The following is a 27,301-nucleotide window of genomic DNA, read 5'->3' on the forward strand; positions in this document are numbered from 1 at the left end:
CAGTTCAAGCAGCATGTGGAAATTTTGAGAGACTGGTGCAGAAAAGATGGTCTTTTCCTTCATTTGGTGGATCCGCAAGAATCGACAAGGATCAACACAACTCAGCCAACCCCACACCAGAGTCAGAGTCATTGGCGAGTTGAAGCAGCATGGCGGATCAAAGGTTCGACTACTCAGAAACAGTAGCGGAGAGCAGCTGGGAGCCAGGAGGCGCATTGCAGCTGGAGCGGAAGATTGAAGACTCAACAAAGGCGAAGAGTTGCAGTGTTCACAAAGGCTTCGACGAGGACGTCGAAGAGATAAGTGGGGGAGAATGTAACGGACAAACTTCTAAACAAGATGTTGGATGTAATGCTTATGTCTGTCCGTTGTCTTTTGGCATGTTCATGCCTTGTACAGAATGTAAAGGGGCGGCCGAAGGCTTAATAGTCCCATTTTAGTTGGGTTGGTGGCCTCTTTAGGCTTGTAAATAAAGGTTGTGTCATGTGGACACGTTCGAGAGCTTTTCGGTCTGTAATGGACCATTTTACCCTTTGTTGTGCCACTGTTCAGAGCTTGTAAAGTCTGTTTGTAATTTGCATTGTCTATGAAGTGTTTTTCGGACATGTTTGCTTGTGGATCCCGATTGAGGCGTTCTCTTCAACCCGTTCTCTCTTTTGTTGGTCCTAAGGGACAATGGGAGGCTTCGGGGAGGCTGACCTTTGCGGACGGACGCGCGAGGGTGCCGCACGCCTTAGGCAAAACCAGCTAAGGTCGTGACAGAAGGGTATGTTATTTTGTGGAGACTTATGAGCAGACATGCAAATCATCAAATTTTTTTTTTGAGACATGTTAATTAGCATTTTATTAGGATTACAAAATAAACATTAAATCCTACTTGTGGAATGATAGTATGGAGGATGGCCTTACATTTTCTTGTATCAATTAAAATACATACATATATTTAAGAATGCTATTTGGTATAGAGTTGTGAGTGGATCTTTTTTTAGGGACAAGATAATTAACATTTTATTATGATTAGAAAAAGACCTTAGGTCCTAGTATTTATGGAATGATAGAATGGAAGACGACAATACATTTTTCTAACATTCAAATATTTAAGAAGCCCATGTTGTGGAGATTTGTGTGAGCTTACCCAAATCAAAAGTTCTTTTGAAGAACATGTTAATTGACATTTTATTCAGATTAAAAAATGACCGTAAGTCATACTTGTATAATGATAGTAGGATGACCGTACATTTGTTTGCATTAATTAAAACAAGTGCATATATTTAAGAATACTATTTTGTTGAGACTTGTGTGTGGGTGATCCAATCAAAGTCTTTTTTTAGGGACATGTTAATTAGAAAAAGATCTGATGTCCTTAACTCGTTCTTGTGGAATGATAGTATTACATTTTTTTTGCATTAATTAAAATACATACGTATATTTAAGAATTCTACATTGTGGAGACTTAGTGGGTGCTCGCGTGACCCAAGGATTAATGGACATCTTTATTTTAGGGACATGCTAATTGCTCTTTCAATCAGATTAAAAAGAGACCTGAAGTCAAGAAATTATAATACGGAGGAATCTCAGCTATAGGTATGTGTTGTACTGCAGCTATAATTATAAATACTCCCATCGCTTTCCACCGAGGAGGGCGTGCAATCGTAACTCATCTTCTTGGAAAGGAGTGCTTCCATATCGGTGTCTGCAAATGGTGAGAAGCTCAATTCGCCTTCATGCTCGAGTTCTTTCGACTGCATATATTATACACAGCAGCAATATCATACGATAATGTCAATTATATTCGGTGGTGTTGACGCATTAATGCACGCAAGCAGGCTAAAGTTGTCAAGGAGGGGCCGTGGGGTGCGAACGCAGGGAATGCGTTCGATACAGGTCGTGTTGACCGCTTTACCAAGGTCAAGATTTACCATGGAGATGTAATATACGGGTTGGAAATAACCTTCGTCGTGGGTGGTAAAACCCAACCCCCCATGCTTATTGGAAGCAAAAAGCGCGCATCCCAAGAGGTATACATATTTTATTAACATCTATGAACTCGCATGTACATGAACATATTTTCTTGTGTTTCAATGCATGTTAGAACAAAAGCACATCACTCTTCTTGGAAAACCATCTTATATCTAATTGCCATTTTCTGAGAACAGATAAAGCATTAGAAGAGTTCCAAATTCTTATTATTTTTCCTCTGGGTTTCATTTCTAACTCAGCCAATGATCGCTTGTAGATTACCCTCGATGAGGACGAACACTTCATTTCCATCTCGGGATACTTCAAACCAATGTTGGGAAACGACATTTTCATAACACAACTTACTCTTACCACCGATGAAAACAGAAACGTAAGTGCTGGCAAAGAGACGGGCAATCCTTTCTCCCTTGCTTTAGAGGAGGGAGGTCGCATTGTGGGCTTCTGTGGACTTGTTGGTCAACCGACTGTCGCCGTGGGAGCCATTGCAGTGTACTGCTCCTTGGCTGATTCCTAGATATGGATGCACTAGTCCGTAAAGGGCTGCTGCTGCTACACATATGCTATACTAAATAAGGAGCAGCAGTTGTCGTCATCATCGTTATCCTTATTGTTGTTGTCCCCATCGTCATCCTTATTGTTGTTCCTGTCATCGTTATCGTCGTTGATGTTCTTGCCCTCAAAGTATTCTTAAATAAATTATAAACCACTTGTGGGTCTACTATGATATGTTTGGACTAAAATCATCAAGTGTATTTCTATCTGATTCGTCAAGTGAAATGGGAACAAGAAAGAGCAATAAAAAGAAGAAAGAACGTGAAGGAACATATAAAACTATGTACTCAAATTGTATATAAACCGTTAAGTAAGATCTTGGTTGTCCAAATTGGGAGCTGATTTGGAATCGACCGAGCTCCCTTTTGAAAGTCAATACCAAGTCAAACTTTACGGACACCAAGTGAATCCACACCTTTTTGGCCAATTGGGCAGGTTGTGGCTCTCTTTGAGCTGATCCGGCCTTGCGCGTTGTTGTAGTGCTCCATGAGCCGATTTGGCCTCGTGTGGGTTGTAGCACTCACAGTGTCGATTCCACCTAGCACCTTGTTGTAACGCTCTTTGGGCCTATTCGGTCTTGTGCATTGTTGTAGCGCTCCATGGTCCGGTTCGGCCTTGCATGGGTTGTATGGTCAATTTGGCCTTGCATAGTTGCTTAGAATTTTTATGTGCAGATGCACGTACAAAGTATCATGCCGACATCGTCGATGTACGCGTGACAAGATCTAGGCCTCCACATGTCGGTTGCATGGATTGTGGGGGATTCAAAAAGATTACAATTATGATCCGAATAACTCCCTAACTAACTTGATGATGACACATAGCAATCGATCACCTAGATTGTGCCGTGTTGCCTACCTTCTCAAGCTTTCAATGAACTAAATGGGTGCTCAGGGAAGTGGTTGGGTCGCCTTTGACCACTATAAATAGTGGGTCAAGCATTCATCGCTCCCCACATCAAAAACATCGCTTTGGGACATTCTGACATTCACTTCGACCTGCGGTACAAATTCAATAATTGTTCGAATGTCATCCTCCTTCACATTCTCTACTAGTTCTCGAAGCTCTAACGACTCACTAATTCTATCACCGCCCAAATGTCGGTAGCGAAAAAGTCGTTCACGATAAGAGTTGGGTTGGCCATGCATGAGGAGGATATACAATTAAGAGAGCGAATCCATCTGAGTGATAGAGCTTTGTCACCTATGGCGAACTCTTTCAATTTTGACTTGATCATGTCTACCTCCTGCTTGGTTTATATTTGGGAGGACTATCATATTCCGGTCGAGTTTGAGCTTATGGTTGCCCATCGAGGTGATCGACCTTATGAGTCACATCATTTCTTTTGCACTTCCACTAACGGATTGCAGGTGTGATTGAGTATTTCCCATCATCTTTTTTATTCAAGGCCTTCTGCTAAAAAAAGTTCTCTTTCGTTCTAGATGGTGTTAAACTCTTCACGCTATCTTTTGGCGTTAGTCGGGGAATGTGAAAGGATTTGCATTGCTCTAAAGTTGACTCTATTGCTTGCGTGCTATAGTATATGCTTTAGAGGCTTAGCCAACTTTCTCTCCGCCCACCGTGGCTGCAAAGTCCTCAAATAAGTGTTGTAAGAAAAGTTTTTTTTTTTTTTTTTTCTTTGAGGAGTGGGTGGTCGATCAACTTGGGTTGGTCTACTAAGAAGTTTTCCAACATCACTTCGAGGTTGCATAGGTTCGAGAAAGAGCATTTCTACAAAATAACTCTCACCGTATCCGAGTCCGTGGTCATCCTCCATATTAGTAAGCAGTGGTTACTTTCTGAGAGTGGAAGTGGTTACTTTCTGAGAGTGGAAGCAAAGTTCATGTCTTTTGAACTTTTTCTATATAAGAAGAAGTACATTCGACATATATTGTCAAAGATAAACACATAGAATGCCGAATAAGTCATCAACTCCACTCTTCACAATCGAGTCACCCAAATTATATGATCGTAGCTCTACTATGGATCTCATATAATATCGATAAGTTCTTGGTTCCTTGCAGTATTTATCTTAATCATGTCCAGACATTTCATTTGTGGTTAATAAATTATCACAATTTATACATCAACTCTCCACTGTGCATTAGTTTACACTAAAATATATTCTGCAATATCTTAAATGGACTCTCAATCATATACTTCTTATTCATAAACACTTATCACTTCATATCCATGCATTTATTAATGCTAATTGGGTAAGCAACACTAATTATAGAATATCTATGTCGGCTAACTCAATTGGGTTACCAATCTGCTACACAAACTTAGCATCACCTCCCAATCCACTCATATAATATACTATGATAATGTTCGTACCATCTACTTATGTGTTAATTTAATATTCCACTCATATATGAAACATATTATGATCGACTTCAACTTTATTAGAGATTAAGTTGTTAGATATTAACTATGTGTTTGTCATGTCCATACTTCTGACCAACTAGCAGACTTTCTCACAAAACCTTTCGCCCATAGAATATGCTAGTTGCATCAGTCCAACAGTGACACCTATTTCAGCAAACACACGATAGGTAATATAAATTATGAATATAAACTTCAAAAGCTCTATATGGTCACATGACAAAGGGTCCAATGTAGTCTGTCATGACCAAATGTCCCTACAAGTGTCCGCATGATATCACTATGGAACAAGATTGTAAACTAGTCATAGACAATATCCCAAAAGCCCATCTAGCCAAGTGTCACCACGATAGCTCATAGGTGAAATATTGTCTAATACTTTGTGCAACTTTATTGAGCTAAAAAATTCCTAAAATGATTATTTGGATAGCCTATTTCTAGGTAATTTTATCTCTTTGCCTGCACACAGTAAGCTCAAAACGACAATAAAGGCTAACTAAACTATGTTACTAAACCAACTACAAATCCTTTACATGTTGTCTAAAGTATGAACCAAACTTAAAAATATAAATATACATGAGCTTTATATCAAACAAACTAATGGTATGGCTCTCATCGTCCTATGAGCATCGAGACGCTGAAGTTGGGTGGGAGCATTGCCACCCATCTCAGAGTCCTAAACCTCTTCCGACCCCAAGGTTGGACAAAAGCACCATGCCCACGATGAGCCAACGTTGGCAAGGAGATGAGTTGTTGCTAGTAAAAGCAGATGGGTCACCCCCCCTCTCTACAAGGAGGAAGTCCTCGTGAATGATTAACTCTTCCCACCCTGGGGGAGTTAGTATGTAGAACGTTGCTCGCAATAACAATAACAAGAACAATAACAAGAGCAACAACAGTCACGATCACAATTCCCCTCAGAGGGATCGACAAGCACCCTCAATCACAACCTCCATCCCCATCGAAGGGAATGTTATTTTGTGAAGACTTGTGATTAGGCATGTGAATCAATCGATTTTTTTAAGACAAATTTTAATTGACATTTTATTTAGATTAAAAAATAAAACTTAAATCTTACTTGTGGAAAGATAGTATGGAGGCTGGCCATACATTTTCTTGCATCAATTAAAATACAAACATATATTTAAAAATATTATTTGGTGCAGAGTTGTGAGTGGATATTTTTTTAGGGACATGATAAATTAACATTAGAGAAAGACCTTAGGTCCAAGTTGAATGATAGAATGGCCGATGACAATACATTTTCTTACATTCATATATTTAAGAAGGCCATGTCGTGGTGAATTGTGAGTGGGTATACAAATCAAAAGATTTTTTTTAAGGACATTTTAATTGATATTTTTATTCAGATTAAAAAAAGACCGTAAGTCCTACTTGTATAATGATAATATGGAGGATGACCATAAGTTTTCTTGCATTAATTAACACAATTACATATATTTAACAATGCTATTTTGTGGAGACTTGTGTGTGGGTGACCCAATCAAAGTCTTTTTTTAGGGACATGCTAATTAAAAAAAGATATGAAGTCCTTAACTCGTACTTGTGGAATGATAGAATTACATTTTTTTGCATTAATTGGAAAACATACGTATATTTAAGAATTCTACATTGTGGAGACTTAGTGGGTGCTCGCGTGACCAAAGGATTAATGGACATCTTTATTTTAGGGACATGCTAAATTAAAAAAAGACCTGAAGTCATGAAATTATAATACGGAGGAATCTCAGTTATAGGTGTGTGTTGTACTGCAGCTATCGTTATAAATACTCCCATCGCTTTCCACCGAGGAGGGCGTGCAATCGTAACTTATCTTCTTGGAAAGGAGTGCTTCCATATCGGTGTCTGCAAATGGTGAGAAGCTCAATTCGCCTTCATGCTTGAGTTCTTTCGACTGCATTTATTATACACAGCAGCAATATCATACGATAGTGTCAATTATATTTGGTGGTGTTGACGCATTCATGCACGCAAGCAGGCTAAAGTTGTCAAGGAGGGGCCGTGGGGTGCGAACGCAGGGAATGCGTTCGATACAGGTCGTGTTGACCGCTTTACCAAGGTCAAGATTTACCATGGAGATGTAATATACGGGTTGGAATTAACCTTCGTCGTGGGTGGTAAACCCCAACCCCCCATGCTTATTGGAACCAAAAAGCGCGCATCCCAAGAGGTATACATTTTTTATTAACATCTATGAACTCGCATGTACATGTACAAATTTTCTTGTGTTTCAATGCATGTTAGAACAAAAGCACATCACTCTTCTAGGAAAACCATCTTATATCTAATTGCTATTTTCTGAGAACAGATAAAGCACTAGAAGAGTTCCAAATTCTTATTCTTTTTCCTCTGGGTTTCATTTCTAACTCAGCCAATGATCGCTTGTAGATCACCCTCGATGAGGACGAACACTTCATTTCCATCTCGGGATACTTCAAACAAATGTTGGGAACCGACATTTTCATAACACAACTTACTCTTACCACCGATGAAAACAGAAACGTAAGTGCTGGCAATGAAACGGGCAATCCTTTCTCCCTCGCTTTAGAGGAGGGTGGTCAAATTGTGGGCTTCTGTGGACTTGTCGGTCAACCGACTGTCGCCGTGGGAGCCATTGCGGTGTACTGCTCCTTGGCTGATTCCTAGATATGGATGCACTAGTCCGTGTAGGGTTGCTGCTACACATATGCTATACTAAATAAGGAGCAGCAGTTGTCGTCATCATCGTTGTCTTTATTGTTGTTGTCCCCATCGTCATCCTTCTTGTTGTTGCCGTCGTCATTATCGTCGTTGATGTTCTTATCCTCAAAGTATTCTTAAATAAATTATAAACCACTTGTTGGTCTACTATGATATGTTTGGACAAAGAAAAAACAATGTGCAGGTAACTAGACGAAATATATAAAACTATGTATTCAAAATGTATATAAACCGTTAAGTAAGATCTTGGTTGTCCAAATTGGGAGCTAATTTGGCCTACCGAGGTCTCTTCTTCAAAGAAGAAAGAATCTACCAATATCTCTTCTTCAAGTTAGTCCCAAGTTAAACTTTACGGACACCGAGTGGTTCCAAACCTTTTTGATCGATTTGGCGGTGTTGTTGCTCTCTATGGGTTGATTCATCATTGTGCGTTGTCGTAGCGCTCCTTGCGCGTTCGGTCTTGTGTGTTTTTTAGTGATCTATGCGTCAATTCGGCCTAGTGCCGTGTTGTAACGCCCTCCATCCTTTTTGGGTCAAGGCCTTCCACTACTGAAAGTTTTCACTCGCTCAGATGGTGTTGAACTCCTGATGATATCTTGCAATGTTCGTTGAAGAATGCGAAAGGCTTAGCATCATCATGATGTTAACCTTATTACACACGTGCTATAGCCTACTTTCTCTCCACCCACCTTGGCTGCAAAGTCAGGGGCTCGTGAGTCAAAAAAAAAAAATTTTGGGACATGTTAATTGTCATTTTATTCAGATCAAAAAAACCTTAAGTCCCACTTGTGGAATGATAGTATGAAGGGTGGGCATACTATTACAATTAAAATTCATACATATATTCAAGAATGCTATTACATGGAGACTTGTAAGTGGATACACGAATCAATGCCTTTTTTAGGGACATGATAATTAATATTTTATTACTTAAAAAAAAAAAAGACCTTCGGTCCTACTTGTGGAATGAAAGTATGGAGGATGATCATACATTTCCTTAAATTAATTAAAATACAAAAATATATTTAAGAATACGAACCAAAAAATTTATTTTAGGGACATGTTAATTGATATTTTATTGAGAGTAAAAAGGACCTTAAGTCCTACTTGTGTAATAACAGTCTGGAGGATGCCCATATTGTTTCTTGTATTAATTAAAATTAATACATATATTTATGAATGCTATTTTGTGGAGACTTATCTGTGGCTGTGCGAATCAGTCTTTTTATTTAGGGACAAGTAAGTTCACATTTTATTCGTATTAAAAAATGACCTTAAGTCCTACTTGTGGAATCATAGTATAGAGGATGGCCATACTAAAATACATGCATATATTTAATAATGTTACTTTGTAGAGAAGTTAGTGGGTGCGCGCGTGACCGATTGATATTGGGCTATTTTTTTTTAGGGACATGCTAATTTATATATTATATTCACATTAAGAAAAGACCTATGTTCTACTTATGAAATTATAATACGGACGATGTTCATCATCAATCCCAGGAATAGGTAGGTGTGTGTTGTATTGCAGCGATCGAGGTGTACTCGACAAGCCAACTTGTCTGTGAGTCTCCAAGCTATCATTATAAATACTCCCATTCCTTCCTCACGGGAGGTGGGCGTGCAATCCTAACATCTCTTCGTGCTTCCATGTCGGTGTCTGCAAATGGTGAGAAGCCCCATTCGAAGGAACTAAACATGAAAGCGAATTGAGCTTCTCACCATTTGCAGATCGGAAGCAGCAAGATATATATTCTGCTTTACTAAGGTCAAGATTTACCCAGGAGATGTAATCTACGGGTTGGAAATAAGCTTCGTGGTAAAACCCAACCCGCCCCTGATTCTTAGAGACAAAAAAAGCACATCCATAGAGGTATATATTTTATTGACATATTTGAACTCCGATATACATGTACAAATTTTCTTGAGTTTCTATGCCTGTTGGAATAAACACACATCAACTCTTCTAGGAAAACCATCTTATCACTAATTAATATTTTCTGATCAAGAACAGATAAAGCATTGGAAGAATTTCGAATTCTTATTCTTTTTCCTCTGGGTTTCATCACTTCGCTTCCATCACAGGATACTTCAAAACAATGTTGGGAACCGACATTTTCATAACTTTTTCTTTTTAAGGAGCTGAAACTTAATTAACTATATCAGAAGATTAACACTCCTAGCATTGGAATGTATCAAAAAGTGCAGTCCAGAGGGTCAATCCCTTCTTCAAAAAAATAATGACAGACTCTCTAACATACCTGATCAATCAATTGACAATCTCATTTTCCTCAACAGTTCAACAAGACATTTCTAATGGACCTCAATAGATTATATACGTCAAAACAGTTCAACAGTGCTAAAATATGAAGAACAACATATCTAATGGACACGAGACAGAATAGTTGTGAATCTGATTCCATATGTACTTGTTGGAATCCCCCCGAGAGAACACCAAAACTGTTATCGCTTCACAGTACAACACCTCCCCTTCTCCAAAATCTGTATTCGATAAAAATTGGATTAACCATCCTCATTTCGTAAAATAAAACCAGCACCCCCACTATGGTCTCCTCCACTGAACTATCACGATTTGGTTGAACTCCTGAAGAGGATGGGACCATCAATTCTTCTACATATTGCTATCAGATAATTTAACCCTGACATAAGCCAAGACTGATCCCACAATAATGTGAAAAAATTGTTTGAAATAGACAGCTTAGAGTTATTATACAGTACCTAATTATGCGCCCTTCAGATCCACCATAACCCAGGAGCAATAACGACGACCACCCGTAAGCCCAGTTCACCCCCCCAATTGTAATCCCTCAACAATCCATTCACCTGTACACCATATAGGAGCAGAAAGATCAAGGTACAGTTTAAGATCCAACAGCTACCATAAGGATATAAAAGAATTGGAAAAGAATAAACAATGCTCAAGACCAAAAACGACGCCATCATTCCGCTTGGCCAACAAAGCCGCTCAGGTTAAAGAGGAGAAAAGCATAGGAAGATTTCATGGATACAATCCCATTTAAATCAGGTCTCCAAGACCAAAAATCATCGCATGACGTAGGAAAAAGATCTACTTAGCAAATTCTCGATACTAAATCTTCCCCAAAAACCAACCTAGCTTATCAACATCCAAAGTTCCATCCCAAATAAAATTTATAATCACAAGAGAAGAATTAAATACAGAAATATTAACCAAATAGGCAAACATTTTAACGGGGCATGTGAAATCCAAGGATCATCCATAAGACGAATAGAAGAACAATTACCAACGAATTTCATAAAGACACCACGAAGATACTCATGTAAAAATAATTTCCAACACCAATTAGTATTAGCATGGGAATTAATGTTCCACAGGTCCACCAAACCATATTTAGCCCTAACCACCATAAACTTAAAGGCAGTCACAATCATTCAAGTATAGGAAAATACACTTACCCTACAAGGTCAAATTCATCAAAGACAAGTCCTTAATTCCTAAACCCCCATCTTGCTTAGGAAGAATCACCTTGTCCCAAGCAATCAAATGAAAACCCTTAGACCTAGAAGAGTTAGACCGTAGAAAATTCCTCACAGTTTGAGTGACCCAATTCAAAACTGCACTAGGCATCCACGTAACACTCAAAGAATGAAGCAGGATAGAGTTGACTCCTATGGGCAAAATGATGTTGCTGACACGATGGAGCCACAAGGTCGACTTGATGAAGCCACATGGCCAACACAACGATTCCTCATGGCCAGCACCTTAGTTCCACATGGTCGACACGACGGAGCCACGTGGCCGACCCCCTAACGCGACCTCAATGCCACGTGGCTAGACCCTGGGCCTCACGAAAGCCAACATGTTGGCAGTGAATGACCTCCAAATGGCGAGCGTGTTGACACCCCGCAATTCCACATTTCCTGGACAACTGGTTGCCCCCACCATCCAATCTACGTGTTCGGAAGCTACCCAATCCTAGACTTGGTGTGGGTCAGCGGCATTACACCCGAGATTGACGCCACATGTCTACATGAATAGTGTAACATCCAAGAGTAACGGTTTCGGGCAACCACTATAAAGAGGGCTCCATAGATATGTCGTGTCACGATATGGTAACAGATAATTTATTTGACTTGTTCGACTTATTCTCTAACTTAAGCATCAGAAGAGCACCATCGTGCAAGCTCCGATATAGTTTTGTAGGATTTGGATGACCGATAAAGAACTACTTGGGACTAGCTCGAGAAAGAGACTAGATTAGATTCGAATCAGCTTCCACATTGGACAATGTGACCTAACAAGAACAGAGTTAATCAATGTGATGTGACCTGCTGATGACAATAAGGATCCATGCCAATGTCCTAAGTGATCCATAACAGGTTGATCCAACAATTTAAGCTCATATTTAACAATACGCCTAGGAGAAATCAGAGTGCCCAAATACCTTTATAGGATCTCTTAAAGCAAAAAGGTGAGATATCACCCCTAAAACATTTATCATTAAGAAGAAAGGATAAGATCAACAAAATAAGAATACAAAAATGCAAAGAAATAGGGTCTCCCTATCGAATGCCTCAATTACCCCTAAATAATTGAGAGGGGTGCCCATTCAAGAAGCAAGCAAAGAATAAGGTAGATATACAAGTTTTGATCCAAGAAATAAACTTGTCAGGATACTTGGCAAGCTTCATGGTAAGCCTTCTCTATCAATTTTAATCTTCATATATGGATTATGACCCTTTGAATTATAAAGTGAATGTGCCACCTCCTAGGCCACTAGAATATTAACATCAATATATCAACCAACTTAAATGCAAATTGCTCCCAAAAAATAAGGTAATCAAGATGTGGTTTAATCCTATTGGTCGACACTTTGGCAAGAATCCGATAGTTAACATTAAAAAGAGAAATTGACCTAAAATCCTTAATTTCATGGAAGTTTTTAGATTTTAGGATAAAAACCAAAAAGGTCTTGACCCAATCATTGGGAAGAATAGTGGTTTAAATAGGTGCTCCGGTGATAAGAGGTGAGGCTCAAGTGACTCAAGTTTCAACTAGGAGATGCGCTTTAGTGAAGCGCCGCCTGGGCACTCGTCTGACCCCAATTGTCGGACGCCTCGGGTGAGGCCCATTTTAAACGAAGCAACCAAACTAGACATTTAAGTCTGGTTCAACTGAACAATAACTAGTTAGTTTGATTGAACCAACTAATTACTTTCTATTACTGTACCCTCAAAACCCACCCCCTGCACTCTTATGCAACCCCGAGCCATAAACCCTAGTGCAACTTCTGCCTCCACCATCAACGCTTCCTCTACTACTACCTCCATCGCCGACATAGGACCAAGGCTTCCTCTGTCGCCAACGGACGGGTTCAGCGACCTAGCCTTCGTGCACAGTTACTTGCACCGTCTCTGGTCCCATGTGCAACTCCTTCCACTATCGAGGGAGAGTACCATAACTTCCTCTGCCACCGATGGACACCTCTGAAGCTTCCTCCGCCCACGACATCGCTATCCACAACTTCCTCCATTGCCGCTACTACGTCCACAACTTCCTCCGCCATCGCTACTATCATTTGAAGCTTCCTTCGCCACTACTGCTATCGTCTGCAACTTCCTCCATCACCATCATCGTCCGAAAGTTCCTCCATCACCACTGCCCTCTCCTTCCCCCACTTATCACTATTGGTGACTCTTTTCTCTCTCTCTCTAACCACTGTTAACAGTTCTTTTTTTTTCCCTCTGACTATTGTTACCGGTAAATAATATATTGTTAACAATAGATTGTTAACAAATGTATAAATCAATCGTATAAATCAATCTTTATTTAGATTGATAATATACTATTTAGATTTTAACACTACTAATCTATATCTATTTAAAACTATTATTAGGGATTCAGGATTAACGGCAAATGTATAAAGCAATTTAGAAGATTCTTCAAAAAATTCAAGAAATGATCCTGCTTGAAAATATAATTATCTAAAGGATCCTAAAAATTATAATATAGTTACTTGCATCTTTTGTGATAAGATTACTAAAGGTGAGGATTTTTATACAAAGTAGCATCAACTAAGGAATTTCAAGAATGCATCAATCTGCAAGAAGTGTCCATCTCATGTAAAAGAAGAGTTATTGACATATATAACTGAAAAGAGATACAAAAGAATAAATCTTAAGAGATTTTATCAGAAGATAATGTTGAACATATTAGAGATGATGATGAAGATTATTCTGAAAGTGTCAATACTAGTGGAAAAAGAGTATATAACAAAAAAGGAAAAAAATCATAATTGTTAAGAAGGGTAAAAAGGGACCGATAGACATATATGTATCAAGAATCACAGAAGCAACAAGGACAAGCAGGAGCAAAATTAAGACAAACAAATATAAGTGATGTTTGTGACAAGGAAATAAGGGGGTATGAATAATTCAACACATTGCTCACTTCTTCTATCAAGCTGGCCTTCCTCTTAATATTTATGGTTTATATAGTTTTAAGGAGATGATTAAAGCTATTGGAATATATGGTGAGGAATTAAAACCTCCAAGTTATCATGAGTTATGAGATTCATTATTGAAAAGAGAATTTAATTATATAAATGACTTGTTAAATGACCACAAAGAATCATAGGTAAAGTATGATTGCTCTATTATGTTAGATGCTTCGATCGACAGGAGATATAGGAGTATAATTAATTTTATGATCAATTATTCTTTAGCAACCATGTTTATGAAGTTAAAAAATGTATTATCTTTCATGAAATTTAGAGAAAAGATGTATGAGTTACTTGATAAGTTTGTGAAAGAAATTAATGAACGAAATATCGTTTAAGTTATAACCGATAATGGAAGCAACTGTATGTAGCTGATTAGATTTATCTTTTGAATTATTTAATTTTTTAATTACTCTATATCTCCAATTTAAATGAAAGAACTATGTGACTCCGAAGTCTTATTAATTCTATTATTCTTCGTCGTAGGTGATAGGTCATATTATGGATCATCCTACGGGGACCTGACCCCCGCCACATCAGCCCGAGCACAAGACCACGGGAGGGAGACAGTGCCATGGTAGATGCGCCACCGATTATCCGAGTGACAACGATCATCTCCTCGCGACATCTGGTGCCTCGCCAACCAGTCCCGCCGAAACAAGGACTGTTCTGGGAAACCCGGGACGGCGCCGCATGGCGCCGTCCCACGTATCCCAAATAGCAACCCCCAGGAATTACGATAAAAACCCCTCACCAACATCTGACGGGGGGGTATGAGAGCATTAGCATACCACTGACTCAAGCTTTGGAGGGGCCCAAGTCGGGATCATACCCTATCCCGACCTAGGCCTGCGCGCAGGAATCCAGGTTCAGCAAAGGCGGATGAGTTCGGGAAGAGGTACGTCCTCACCAAGTTCAACCTCGACCCGACCGATTGAGACCTTCACCCTCAGGATGATCCTGGACGTCGCTAGTCGGACCAAGTCGTGTCAGCCACGCGGTCACAGCTTGAGGTTCGTGGAACGAACATTTTGGTGCTAGAAGGAGAGCCGATGTCGTAGGAACATTTTGCAGATGACGAAGAAGGTTGCCTCACTGAAGAACCATCGGTGATCAACAACGCCCACGGGCTCGGAGGGCCACCGCTAGCCACTTAGAGGGATGCGGGCGTCGTAACCTAGGTGCCAGATCGCTACTAGCGCCTATTCAACGACCCTGGGCTCTCCCCCCTTGGAGATACTATGGGGCCCTCGGTCGTCTCGCCTGAGGCGTTCCTCGGTCTCGTAAAGCAAGTGCAAAACTTGGCCGAAATGATTCAGACAATCACCACACTTATTCCGTAGCTCCTACAGTTAGTGGCTCCTCCCCCGTCCCTACCCACTTTCACCTCACAGCCACCCAATATCCCTCCAACCAACCCGGTGGCACAAAACCCGACCCACAACGAAATCGAGGAGCGAGTCGGGGCGAGAGGTCTGAGAATGCCACCCGACCGAAGCGCACCTACATCCCAACAAGTACCCCCGCCATATCCCGAGCCCGATACCCTATCATCGGACTCGGTGGATGACTCGTTTGGAGTCCAGCTATCTACAATGAACTGTCGCCTAGACGAGTTCCAGTGAGAGTTCCTCAAGTCCCGAGGGGAAACCAGAGAAAGCAGCACGGGAAGATCCCCTTTCGCTCAAGAAATCCAGGATAAGCCCGTTCCGCTCGACTTCCGACTCTCGGCACTGGAGACCTACAATGGTGGTTCTGACCCAACGGAACACATTGTCGCGTTCTGAGCTCAGATGGCTCTTTATGGCACCTCTGATGCCCTGATGTGCCGGGCATTTCCCACTCCCTTAAGTGGGCCAGCGCGGACATGGTTCAATTGAATGCAGCCATCCTCGGTCTCGACCTTCGACCAACTCATAAGAGAATTCGAACAATCTTCTTTGCCAGCATCCGACCCAAATCCTCTATGACCACGCTACTCGCGTTGTCCCAGGGCGATGGCGAATCACTCTCTCAGTTCATCGCCCGCTTCACCAACGAGGTCCGAAGAGTCCCAAACGCTCACCCCTCCTTGGTCATACGGGTGTTTCTAATGGGTCTACGACCCTCAAGATTCTTCTGGTCTCCAATGGAGAGGCCCCCCACGGTAGTCCTAAAGATGCTCCAAGGCGCCAGCCAGTACATTGCGGCCGAGATTTTGCTAGCTGGAAAGAAAGAAGACAACAAAAGGCCACGAATGGATCAAGACCGAGGAACAATCTCGGGCTCACCTACGGTGCAACTTCGAAGGAGAATTGATCGCCCCAAGATGCCACACCCGAGGCCCCCTCTTCCACCCTAACGCTTCTCGCACTGAAATCTTTCTCCAGATAAGGGAGAAGGGACTCCTGCGAGAACCCAACCTAGTGAAAATTGCTTACAAAGATCGGTCTAAATATTGTAGGTTTCACCGAGACTATGGTCATGACACAGAAGAGTGTCACAACCTCCGGAACTAGATTGAGGAGCTGAATCAGAGAGGACATCTTGGGCGCTACCTCAGAAAATCGAGAGAAGCATCTCCACGCCCCAACAGTCCGATCAAGAAGCAGATCGACGTCATTATCGGCAGGCCGACCTCTGAAGGCAACAATGCCACAGAGTGAAAGGATTATGCACGCAGCACGGTGGAAAAACGATTGAGATCGAAGCCCGGGCCCGAGATCACCTTCGGAGCAGAAGAAGCAGAGTTCCCGAACCACGATGGCACCCTAGTGGTCTTGGTCCGTATCACCAACGCACAGGTAAAGAGAGTAATGATCGACACCGGAAGCTCCGCCGATATGCTATTCTTCGAAGTTTTCAAAAGGCTCAGCCTTGCGGAAGGAGATCTCTCCCCACTGGCATCATCGCTCACGAGATTCACGGGGGATTCCGTCTCCCCACTCGAACTACCTTGCTCCCCGTTACCATCGAAGAGGAACCAAGGACCAAGACGATAATGACCACCTTCATAGTGGTCAATTTGCCTTCTGCCTACAACGTCATCCTCGGCCGACCAACCCTCAACAGGTTGAAGGCAGTCATACCCTCACCGCGCCCTGAAGTTCCCGACCTCCTCATGGGTCGAGGTGGTCCGAAGCGACCCAAAAGAATCCCGACAATATTATCTAATGGCGGCATTCTTTTGAGGCCGAAAAGGCTACGATCTGCCCAACCTGGCTCGGACCCCCGTAACAACTTCAAAGCGCCAACACACCCGGACCCAACGGAGCAACTGATCGAGGTACCCCTAAGAGAAGGCTGACCCAACAAGGTCATTCAAGTTGGGACAACATTGATAGAGGCGGACCAAATACAGCTTGTTAATTTCTTGAAGGAAAACGCCAACGTATTCGCGTGGTGCCCAGAAGACATACCCGGGGTCGACTAGAAAGTTATGCAGCACCACCTTAACATCTGGCCCGAGGCCAGTCCTATGAAGCAAAGGCCGAGAAATGGTGAAGGCATGGCAAAATGGCGAAGCAAAGGACGAAATGGTGTAGTAAATTTTCTCGGCCTTTGCTTCATAATGATCCAAGGACGATCGTTATCATAAAAATTAGTTTAGATTTGACAGCTAAATCTTTATTTAAGGTCATATCTAACCTACTACACTTTTAGTCTGTTTTCAGAGAGATTTTCATTCAGTAAGAAATTTCTATACTTACTTGATTTCTTGACCTTCATGCATCGCAGCTGATGGAAACTGAGACACACGAATCACCGCTTGTGCCAGCCTCTAAGAAGGCTAAAACGATAGAAACGGAGCCCTCTAAGGCGATAGTACTGTCCGGCACCACAGTATTGGGAATGCCCGCTCAAGCATCGACGAATGTCCGTGCACTTGTAGACTTACTATGTAGAGAGCAGACTCGTTTCGCTTTGGACGTTAACACTATATATCTGAAAAGATTGCAGGAACGCCATGAAATTGGATTCCGACATCACGTTGGAGCAAAACGCTTCGAACTTCTCCTTTTGGAGATTGATGTTGGTGAATTTCGCCGCTGTCTTGTTGAAATGCTAGCTTTAGTATTACAAGTCAAATACAACACTCAAGCGACTTTGAAGAACTCAAAGATTGCAATTGAGACTAGAGAAATTGTTTCCAACACCGTTGATATATGCATGTCAGCTTTATATTCAAAGCTGAGAAGTATGCATAAATCATACGTTAAACATGCGTCAAGATACAGTGCAGCACCTTGTTATACCAAGGATATTGAGCTACCACTAACGTCCGCTTTGGCTATTTAAGAGTTTGGATTTTTTGAAACCCACAGTATGATGACAAATTTCATCGTCGTACCTACGTATCCCAAAGGTATAGAGAACAAAGGTCGGAAGGAATCTACCTTTCGTATAATCGACTATCAATCGTATGTGCCCACTCTTAAAGAACTTGGAATAGGATATAAATCGACAGATCCTCGTCAAAAGAGCGGTTCAGCCTGGTGGACCTACAAACTAAAGAATGAGCATCACACCTCAGACTTAGCTTGCGTTTTCCGTAGCTCCATTCTTCTTCGGGTCCGTGACATAGTGCTAGGAATGAGCGGACATGTGAGCCAGGTGGTATCTCTCTGAGGCGGGTGCCGAAGTCGGTCGTGTCTTTGGGATACAAGATGATATCTTTGCATTCCGAAATAGTCTCGTCTTTAGTCACGAGAAAAACGTGCAAAGTACAACACTAAAATCAGAATAGTGATTTCACACCTCAAACTAAAGAATGAGCATCACACCTCAAACTTAGCCCGTGTTTTCCCACCATCGCACTATTATAATTTCAGTGCTATACTTCGCAGCATTTTTCTCGTGACTAAAGACGAGACTACTTCAGAATGCAAAGATATCATCTTGCATCCCAAAGACGCGACCGACTTCGGCACTCGCCTTAGAGAGATGCCACCTGGCTCACATGTCCGTTCATTCCTAGCACTATGTCATGGACCCGAAGAAGAATGAGCTATAAAAAACATAAGCTAAGTTTGACGTGTGATGCTCATTCTTTAGTTTGTAGGTCCACCAGGCTGAACTGCTCATTTGACGAGGATCTATCGATTTACACGGTATTACAAGTTCTTTAAGAGTGGGCACATACGACTGATACTCGGTCATATGAAAGGTAGATTCCTTCCAACCTTTATTCTCTGTACCTTTACGATACATAGGTACGACATCAAAATTTGTCATCATGCTGTGGGTTTCAAAAGATCCAAACTCTTGAATAGCCAAAGCGAACGGTAATGGTAGCTCAATATCCCTGGTATAACAAGGTGCTGCACTATATCGTGACGCATGTTTAATGTATGATTTATGCATACTTCTCAGTTTTGAATATAAAGCTGGCATGCACATATCAACGGTGTAGGAAATAATTTCTCTAGTCTCAATTGCAATCTCGGAGTTCTTCAAAGTCGCTTGATTGTTGTATCTAACTTGTAATGCTAAAGCTAGCACTTCAGTAAGATAGCGACAAAATTCGCCAACATCAATCTCCAAAAGGAGAGAAGTTCGAAGTATTTTGCTCCAACTTGACGTCGGAATCCAATTTTATAGCATTTATGTAATCTTTTCAGATATATAGGGTTAACGTCCAAAGCGATACAAGTCTGCTCTCTTCATAGTAAGTTTGTAGGTGAACGGGCATTCGTCGATGCTTGGGTGGGCGATCCCAACGTTGTGGTGTCGGACAATACGATCGCCTTGAAAGGCTCTGTTTCTGTCATTTTAGCCTTCTTAGAGGCTGGCACAAGCGGTGATTCGTGTGTCTCAGTTTCCATCAGCTGCTATGGATGAAGGTTCAGAAATCAGGTAAGTATAGAAAATTCTTACTTAATGAAAATCTCTTTGAAAATAGACGAAAAGTGTAGTAAGTTAGATATGACCTTAAATAAAGATTTAGCTGTCAAATTTAAACTAACTTTTATGATAACGATCCTCCTTAGATCATTATGAAGCAAAGGCCGAGAAAATTTACTTCACTATTTCGTCCTTTGCTTCACCATTTCACTATGCCTTCACCATTTCTCAGCCTTTGCTTGATAGGACGGGCCAACGTCGGATGGAGCGCCCCCGCGAGAACTCTTAGGCCGCCGGCCCATCAAACCAAATCCTTCACTCAACCTTGAGAGTTGGCCGTCTGGTGCTATAGCGGGCCTCGGCACCTCTTCCGCAAGGTCGGCCATACTAAGGGCTTGAGAAGGCTCCCCTTTGGAGCGAGCCCGGATGCGACACAAGTCCCGCATCAACTTCAGGCGAACTTTGATCTTTCTGAAGGACCTTCGCTGAGAGAGCTAGCATGCCCCCCCCCCCCCCCTCTCTCGCGTGCACACCGAACCCTCGCCTAAGTAGCTTGGCCAGAAATCGCACGAGCAGTGTCTCGTCCAATCAATCCATCTAGTGCCCGAGTTAAGTAGCTCGGCTAGCAGTCCCACGAGCAGCGTCTCGTCCAACAAGTCCATCCAGTGCCTGAGTCGAGTAGCTCCTCGTACGAGCAGCGTATCGTCCAATCAGCCCATCCGGTGTCCGGGTTAAGTAGCTCGACCAACAGGATCAGTTTTTGCCCGAGTCACGCAACTCGACCAATGGTTGCACGAGCAACGTCTCGTCTAATCAGTCCATCCAGTGCCCGAGTTAAGTAGCTCGGCCAGCAAGATCAGCCTTTGCCCGAGTCACGCAACTCGGCCAGCAGTCGTACGGGCAACACCTCATCCAACCAATCCATCCAGTCCTCGAGTCGAGTAGCTCGGCCAATAGAATCAGCCTTTGCTCGAGTCATGCAACTCAGCGAGCAATTGCACGAGCAATGTCTTGTCCAATCAGTCCATCTAATGCTCGTGTTAAGTAGCTCGGCCAGCTGGATGAGCCTTTGCCCGAGTTACGCAACTCGACCAGCAGTCGCATGGGCAACGCCTCGTCCAACCAATCCCTCCAGTGCTCGAGTCGAGTAGCTCGGCCAGCAAAATCAGCCTTTGCCCAAGTTGTGCAATTCGGCCAGAGGACTCACGAGCGATGCCTCGCCGAGTTGCTACACGGCCGCCACTTTACTAAACTAGTCGTGCCCTCCGCTCCTCACGAGGGCCCAGAGACATGACTTGTTGGGGGGGAGAAGTGATAGGGCATATTATAGATCATCATACGGGGACCTGACCCTCGCTACATCAGCCCGAGCGCAAGACCTTGAGAGGGAGACGGTGCCACGACAAATATGTCGTCGGTTATCCGGGCGACAATTGTCATCTCCCCGTGCCATCTGGCGCCGCGCCAACCAGTCCCGCCGAAACAAGGATTGTTTTGGGAAACCCAGGACGACGTCGCATGGCGCCATCCCATGTATCCCGGACAGCGAACACCCGAAGGTACATTCGCCACTCAGCGAACACCGACCCCCAGGAGTTATTATAAAAACCCCTCACCGGCATCTGACGGGGGGGTATGAGAACATTTTCAGACCACTAAGTCGAGCTTTGGAGGGGCCCAAGTCGGGATCATCGCCCATCTCAACCCAAGCCTGTGTGCAGGAATCCAGGTTCAATAAAGGCAGACGAGTTCGGGAAGAGGCGCATCCTCACCAAGTTCAACCTCGACCCGACCGACTGAGACCTTCGCCCTCAGGATAATCCTGAACGTCGCCAATCGAACCAAGCCGTGTCAACCACGCGATCACGACTCAAGGTTCACGAAACGAACAGTAGGTAAATAACTTGAAGCAAAAATATAACACTTATAGTAGACTCTATGTGTGACACATTACATTGATTTAATGTCGGAAGATATTAAAAAGATTCCTAAAATCAAGAAGACGTTAGAAAGGACAATATTTGTCGTTCGATTTCTCTAAAAACATTCTGGTACTTTAAATATGATGAGAGAGAACTCACAGGCAATAAGGAATTGGTGAAATATAATGTCAATCGATTGTAAAAAACATTACAGAGCGTGCATTGTAAAAAACATAACCTGAAAAACATGTTTACCTAGGAAAAATGGGTAACAAACAAATGGACAAAAGAAGCGAAAAGCAAGAGGGCCGATTATATCATCTTAATATCATCATTTTGGAAACTTATAATTTATGTATTAAAGATAATGAGTACTCTTGTTCAAGTCCTTCGATTGGCGGATAATGAAAAGAAACTTACAATTAGATATATTTATAAGGCTATGGATAGAGCAAATGAGACAATTCAAAAGTCTTATGATGAAAATGAAGAAAAGTATAAAAAAATATTTGTTATTATTGATAAAAGATGAAATTATCAACTTCATCATCCATTACATACAGTAGGATATTATTTAAACCCAAAATTCTTTTACAAAAACACTTCAATTGAGTTTAATACAGAAGTTATAAATAAGTCATATCAGTGCATTACAAGATTGGTTCCAAGCCTTGAGGTGCAAGATAACATCATACATAAATTATCTTTATATAAAAATATCGATAGTCTTGTTGGAATTCCAATAGCAATTCGATCTTGGACAATTACATCCTTAGGTATTAATAAATTTATATAATTAATTTCATGCTTAATATATTAATGTTAATAATAAAATAAATTTTACAAATGAATGGTGAAATCTATTTGGAAATTCCACCTCAAACTTATAGCAATTGATAATCAAAATTCTTAGTTTAACATATAGTGTTGCAGGTTGTAAATGAAACTAGAGTGCGTTTGAGCATGTAAGGATCACATAATATTTTTATTTTAATTAATCTACTTTTATATAGATGTATTAATATAATTTTTAATTTTATGACATGATAGATTCATACAAAAAGAAAAAATCAATTAGAGCATCAACGATTACATGATCTTGTAAATATAAAGTATAATAAAAAATTAAAGGCTCATCATGATTTGCGAAATAACATTGATAAAATCTTATTACAAGACATTGATGATTCAAATGAGTGGTTTGTGACGAAATGAGTGCGAAATTGCATAATACCGAAGACAAACTTATATTTGAATATAACAGCTTGACATAAGGAGATATGTTAAGAGCCTCAGGTGTTAAAGAATTACAAGCATATACAAGATAGATGACAAAGGAAAAAATGAGTACAAAAACCTCAAGCTCATCTTTTACCATTATCGAATAAGAGGAAATATATTTTAACGAAAATAGACAAGAGGAAGAAAAAGATGATGATATGTTTAAGAATGACGATGTTGATTTTGATGATGATTAAATTTGATGCAAACTTTATTGTTTTAATTCTTTTGACATTTTTGTTATTAAAAGATAGATAAGTTAATATCATATTTTTATTTATATAATCATATTTATCAATTAAATTATATATTTTTTATATTTTAATATTTCATAGCACCTCGCTTAGCTTAAACAGGCGCTTAGTGTCTCGGGGATTTTGGAACCTTGACGTCTTTTGACGCTTAGCACTTTTTAAATCACTGGTGAAGAAAAGCATGATCATGAAAATACTAAAAGACCTAAATTATAGAAGTAAAAATAATCTACTAGTAAAAATGATATAACTCAACAATCAAGTTATCAGCCCCGAACACATATTTAACCCAAGAGAGACAAGGTCATCCCAAATCTCACTCCTGCTAGAAGGACCCACCAAGTGATTAACATGCATAGAAGATAACCCCCATTGTGGGTAAACAAGTTAATAAACAGGGAGAAATCAAGACACCCATTAGCCTTCCAAAGATCAGAATAAAGTGACAAATTTATTTCTAATGGTCATCGGATCAGTAATGATAGAGGAAGCAGACTGAATATGATGGATAAAGTTATTTCTTCTTCTAACGGACACAACGGAGTGATAATACTAAGTATTTGGATCACCCTCGTTTATACATTTAGTTTTAGCCTGAGACCATCATTTCAAATTGAACTATCTTAGGAGGGCAACATGATTATAAGGAAGACAGGTCAAGTGGATGCCATTAGGGTCACACAAATTGCAGGTAAACTCCCTATTCTCTAGAATGGAAATCTCCTGTTGGGTACGCACAAGGGCATCCTCAACGCAAGACAATTCCTATTTCAGAAGGATAAAGGCCCTCTATGTCTACTGAAATTAGAGGAACACTCAATCATAGGGGATCTAGAGCAAGTCTTGGCGGGGATCCAAACATTTTGGATGATATCCCTAATCTCTCTACACTCAACCCACAAATGGTGGAATTTGAACATTATCGACGAAAAATTATGTCGCATAGACACACAAGAATCGAGCAATGGTCAGAGCAAGCTCTGGGAAGGTGGCAAGCAATTGAGTTACCAAATAGATCCGACCACTTACGGTTAGCAAACGCACGACCAAGATGGACTAAAACACAGCACTGCCTTTACGATCGTTGCACCGTGTGAATTTGGGACCAATGAAACCCAAATCACATAATGCAGCGTACAATAAAAACTGGTTAAACTAACTGCCTCACCGACGCAGAAAACGAAAAAGGGATACCCCCAGTATGTCTTGTGCACAAGAAATACAATTATAGTCTCCTCAAATTATCCATGGAAAATCATTTAGACCAATTGCACCAAGAGAATTCCACAGTAAGTTTCGATTTGTAATAGAAACTCTAGCATAAACACCAGTTAAAATCCACGGATCCGAATTCATAAATCTGACCGCAGCATTTAAGTAATGAGAATGGAGCGAAAGCACCTGGGTCTTGACAAATGATGCGTTCCATAGCAGCGCGATGCCACCAGAGGCTCCCGCCGACGGAAACTCGGTAAAGCACCAAGAACGACCCAGTCTCCTTGCAACCCTCCTAATCACTGTCTCGTCCAAATGGGTTTCCTGCGAGAGCACCATGCAAACGCGATTACTACGAATGGAGTATTGAAGAAAATCTAACACAAGTTTTCTCTTATTTCCTCTACAATTCCAGCTGATAATGTTCGTATCGGAAATAGGGAGAGAAGAAACGCTAATGAACAGAAACACTAATGAGAACCCACCCCATGAGAGGCCTTGGAGCCGCAACCCGGTCCTCTCTTGGGCTTTAGCAGTGAGATCATTGTGCTGACATTGGCCTTGGGCCACCTCCTTACTCCCCCTCTTCCCCTGCACAGGAGCAGAAGGGATAGAATATACACCCTCCACCTCAACCGTCGGCGGGGGAGGAGTGAGATCATCAAATCCAATGACGATGCCGAGGCACCACGATGCTAGACGAGCCAACACAGGCGGTCACAACAGCCCGCCTTGGGCTCCCCATCAGCACCTGACGCTTCGCACAAGGCTGGGTACCACAGGAGCACGTAAGCTGAAGCAAACTCCAGTTGACAGCCTCCTGGCTTCCAGTTGACTCGGCATCTGTTCCAACGAGCCAGCTGGATCCGGGTGAAACCCCATCTGCCTTGGGTTCCCCCAATCGCTCCACCTCAGTCAAAACGCATCATTTGTCCTCGAGCCCCCTGCACGTTAATAACATCCAGGTTCCCCAGAAGACCGTTACACCACGTGCGCCTCACGTGTGGAAGAAGGAACAGCCTCCGCCGCCACTGCCAATCCCCTTCCCAGCGCCGGCACAAATCTCTTCCTGGAACCACGCCGCTGGACCCTAATCCAAGGTCCATAAACTTCACCCTCCACCGTCGGCCGAACATTCCCACCAGTGGATGATGCCAAAGTGGGCACCAGAAGGGTTCCCTCGTTTCCAAGGGCATCCAACCTCTGGACACCAGCACTCTACCTCTCAACCAGCCTAGTAGAGCAATCCGACAGCTTGTGGCCAACACAACCACGACGAAAGTAGAGAAAGGCAAGTTATTATACGAGCAACCTAGAAATACCCGGTCCGGGCAGCACCGATCCACACTCGTTGATGGAGGGGAGAAGAGAGATCGATCTCCACACAGATTCTAACAGAGTGACCACGTTCCAATTTCAAAGACCGATCATCGATTTTAATTGGGCGACCCAAAGCCTTCGTAATGCCGGACAAACATTCGCGATTCCAATATTCAAGGGGTAAGTCGGGAAGTTGAATCCATACTGGGGAAGATCTCGGCATTTCTGTCATGGGATTGAAATCCGGACGCCAAGGGAAAACATGGAGAAACTGTCCCCGGAAGGACCAAGGTCCGGCGGTAATAACCCTAGGAACATCCACCTCGGAATGAAACCGAAATAGGAAAAAAAAAATCATTAGGCATGTCTAAGATCAACGAAGGAACAGAAACAGTCCACGATCGATCTCCGAAAAAAACCTTCAAAACCGGAAGAGGAGGCGATCGAGCAAGAAATTTACCAACTGGGCTATAAATCCATGGCTTACGCCATTCAGTAATACTCTCTAAATCAAAAGCAGCAGCAACATCAGAGGATTGTTTAATCCGATATAAAACAGGAACAAGGAAACTTTTCCCTTTCTCGGCCGGCAAACAGATCCACCCAAGACATGATCCGTGGGCCAGAAGAAGGGGCACGGGAATCTTGAGGCCCTCCTTTAGAGCCATCATGCTCTTTCATTGGAGGCGACGGACCCGGAACCACCGACCACGCATGATCGCCTACCTCGTTACCATTCGGCAAAGCGGCAGCACCATCCACCTGAGGAGCCGAAGGCTTCGAAGAGGTGCTCTCGCCTCAGAAACCGGGGCCTTCTCCAGTGATGCATTCCGAGCTTGCGGGGCTTTCAACGCAGAGTTAGTTCACAGAAGAGGGCAGTTTCAAACTGGGAGTGGGTTTCAAGGGAAAAGTTGGTCTTGTGGAAGGAGAAGGCCTCGAAGAGGAGGGCGGCAGCATTGAAGACGAAGACGAAGGAAACGACGTGGAAGACAGGGGGCACGTGAACTATCGGGAGGAGGGTTTAGGGGAGGAAGACGAAGGGTTTCCCCCTTCGCCAGAGGGAGAGGGATGCAGAGCGTCTCTCCAGAAAGAGGAGAGGGATACGTTTCATTATTACACAAGTTACTCTTCCGACCGATAAGAACCAAAGTGTACGTGCTGGCAAAGAGACGGGTTCTCCCTTGCTGTGGAGGGACGTTAGATTGTGGGTTTATGGCTAATTACATATATTTCTGTACTTAATTATTTTTAATATCTTAATTTTTATATATTCATTATTATTTAAGTTTATTATTTTAATCTATTTTTTTATTTTTTAAATTTTAATACTATAAAACTATTTTTTTAA

The 27,301-nt window shown here is 42.0% G+C and overlaps 3 long non-coding RNA genes across 8 annotated transcripts; 2 read left to right on the plus strand and 1 right to left on the minus strand.

Moving 5' to 3' along the window:
- The first annotated feature begins 1,621 nt into the window (after nt 1-1,621).
- On the plus strand, nt 1,622-2,789 carry LOC135650796 (uncharacterized). The gene is made up of 3 exons (XR_010501625.1): nt 1,622-1,702; nt 1,827-2,018; nt 2,237-2,789. It is a non-coding gene; the product is annotated as an uncharacterized LOC135650796 (long non-coding RNA).
- A 3,924-nt stretch (nt 2,790-6,713) lies between these two features.
- LOC135650742 (uncharacterized) lies at nt 6,714-7,785 on the plus strand. Its single transcript, XR_010501611.1, has 3 exons — nt 6,714-6,792; nt 6,917-7,108; nt 7,327-7,785. It is a non-coding gene; the product is annotated as an uncharacterized LOC135650742 (long non-coding RNA).
- A 2,163-nt stretch (nt 7,786-9,948) lies between these two features.
- Nucleotides 9,949-27,249, minus strand: LOC108951343 (uncharacterized). 6 transcript variants are annotated; one of them, XR_010501942.1, is made up of 4 exons: nt 25,119-25,942; nt 24,820-24,957; nt 10,378-10,482; nt 9,949-10,280 (listed from the first exon to the last, which is right to left on the minus strand). It is a non-coding gene; the product is annotated as an uncharacterized LOC108951343 (long non-coding RNA). The 6 variants fall into 6 exon arrangements; XR_010501940.1 differs by having other exon boundaries at nt 9,949-10,298; XR_010501943.1 differs by lacking the exons at nt 24,820-24,957; nt 25,119-25,942 and adding an exon at nt 26,414-27,249 and having other exon boundaries at nt 9,949-10,298.
- Nucleotides 27,250-27,301: the final 52 nt, after the last annotated feature.

This window comes from Musa acuminata, chromosome BXJ3-10 (genome assembly GCF_036884655.1).
Source record: "Musa acuminata AAA Group cultivar baxijiao chromosome BXJ3-10, Cavendish_Baxijiao_AAA, whole genome shotgun sequence".
Lineage (NCBI taxonomy): Eukaryota > Viridiplantae > Streptophyta > Magnoliopsida > Zingiberales > Musaceae > Musa > Musa acuminata.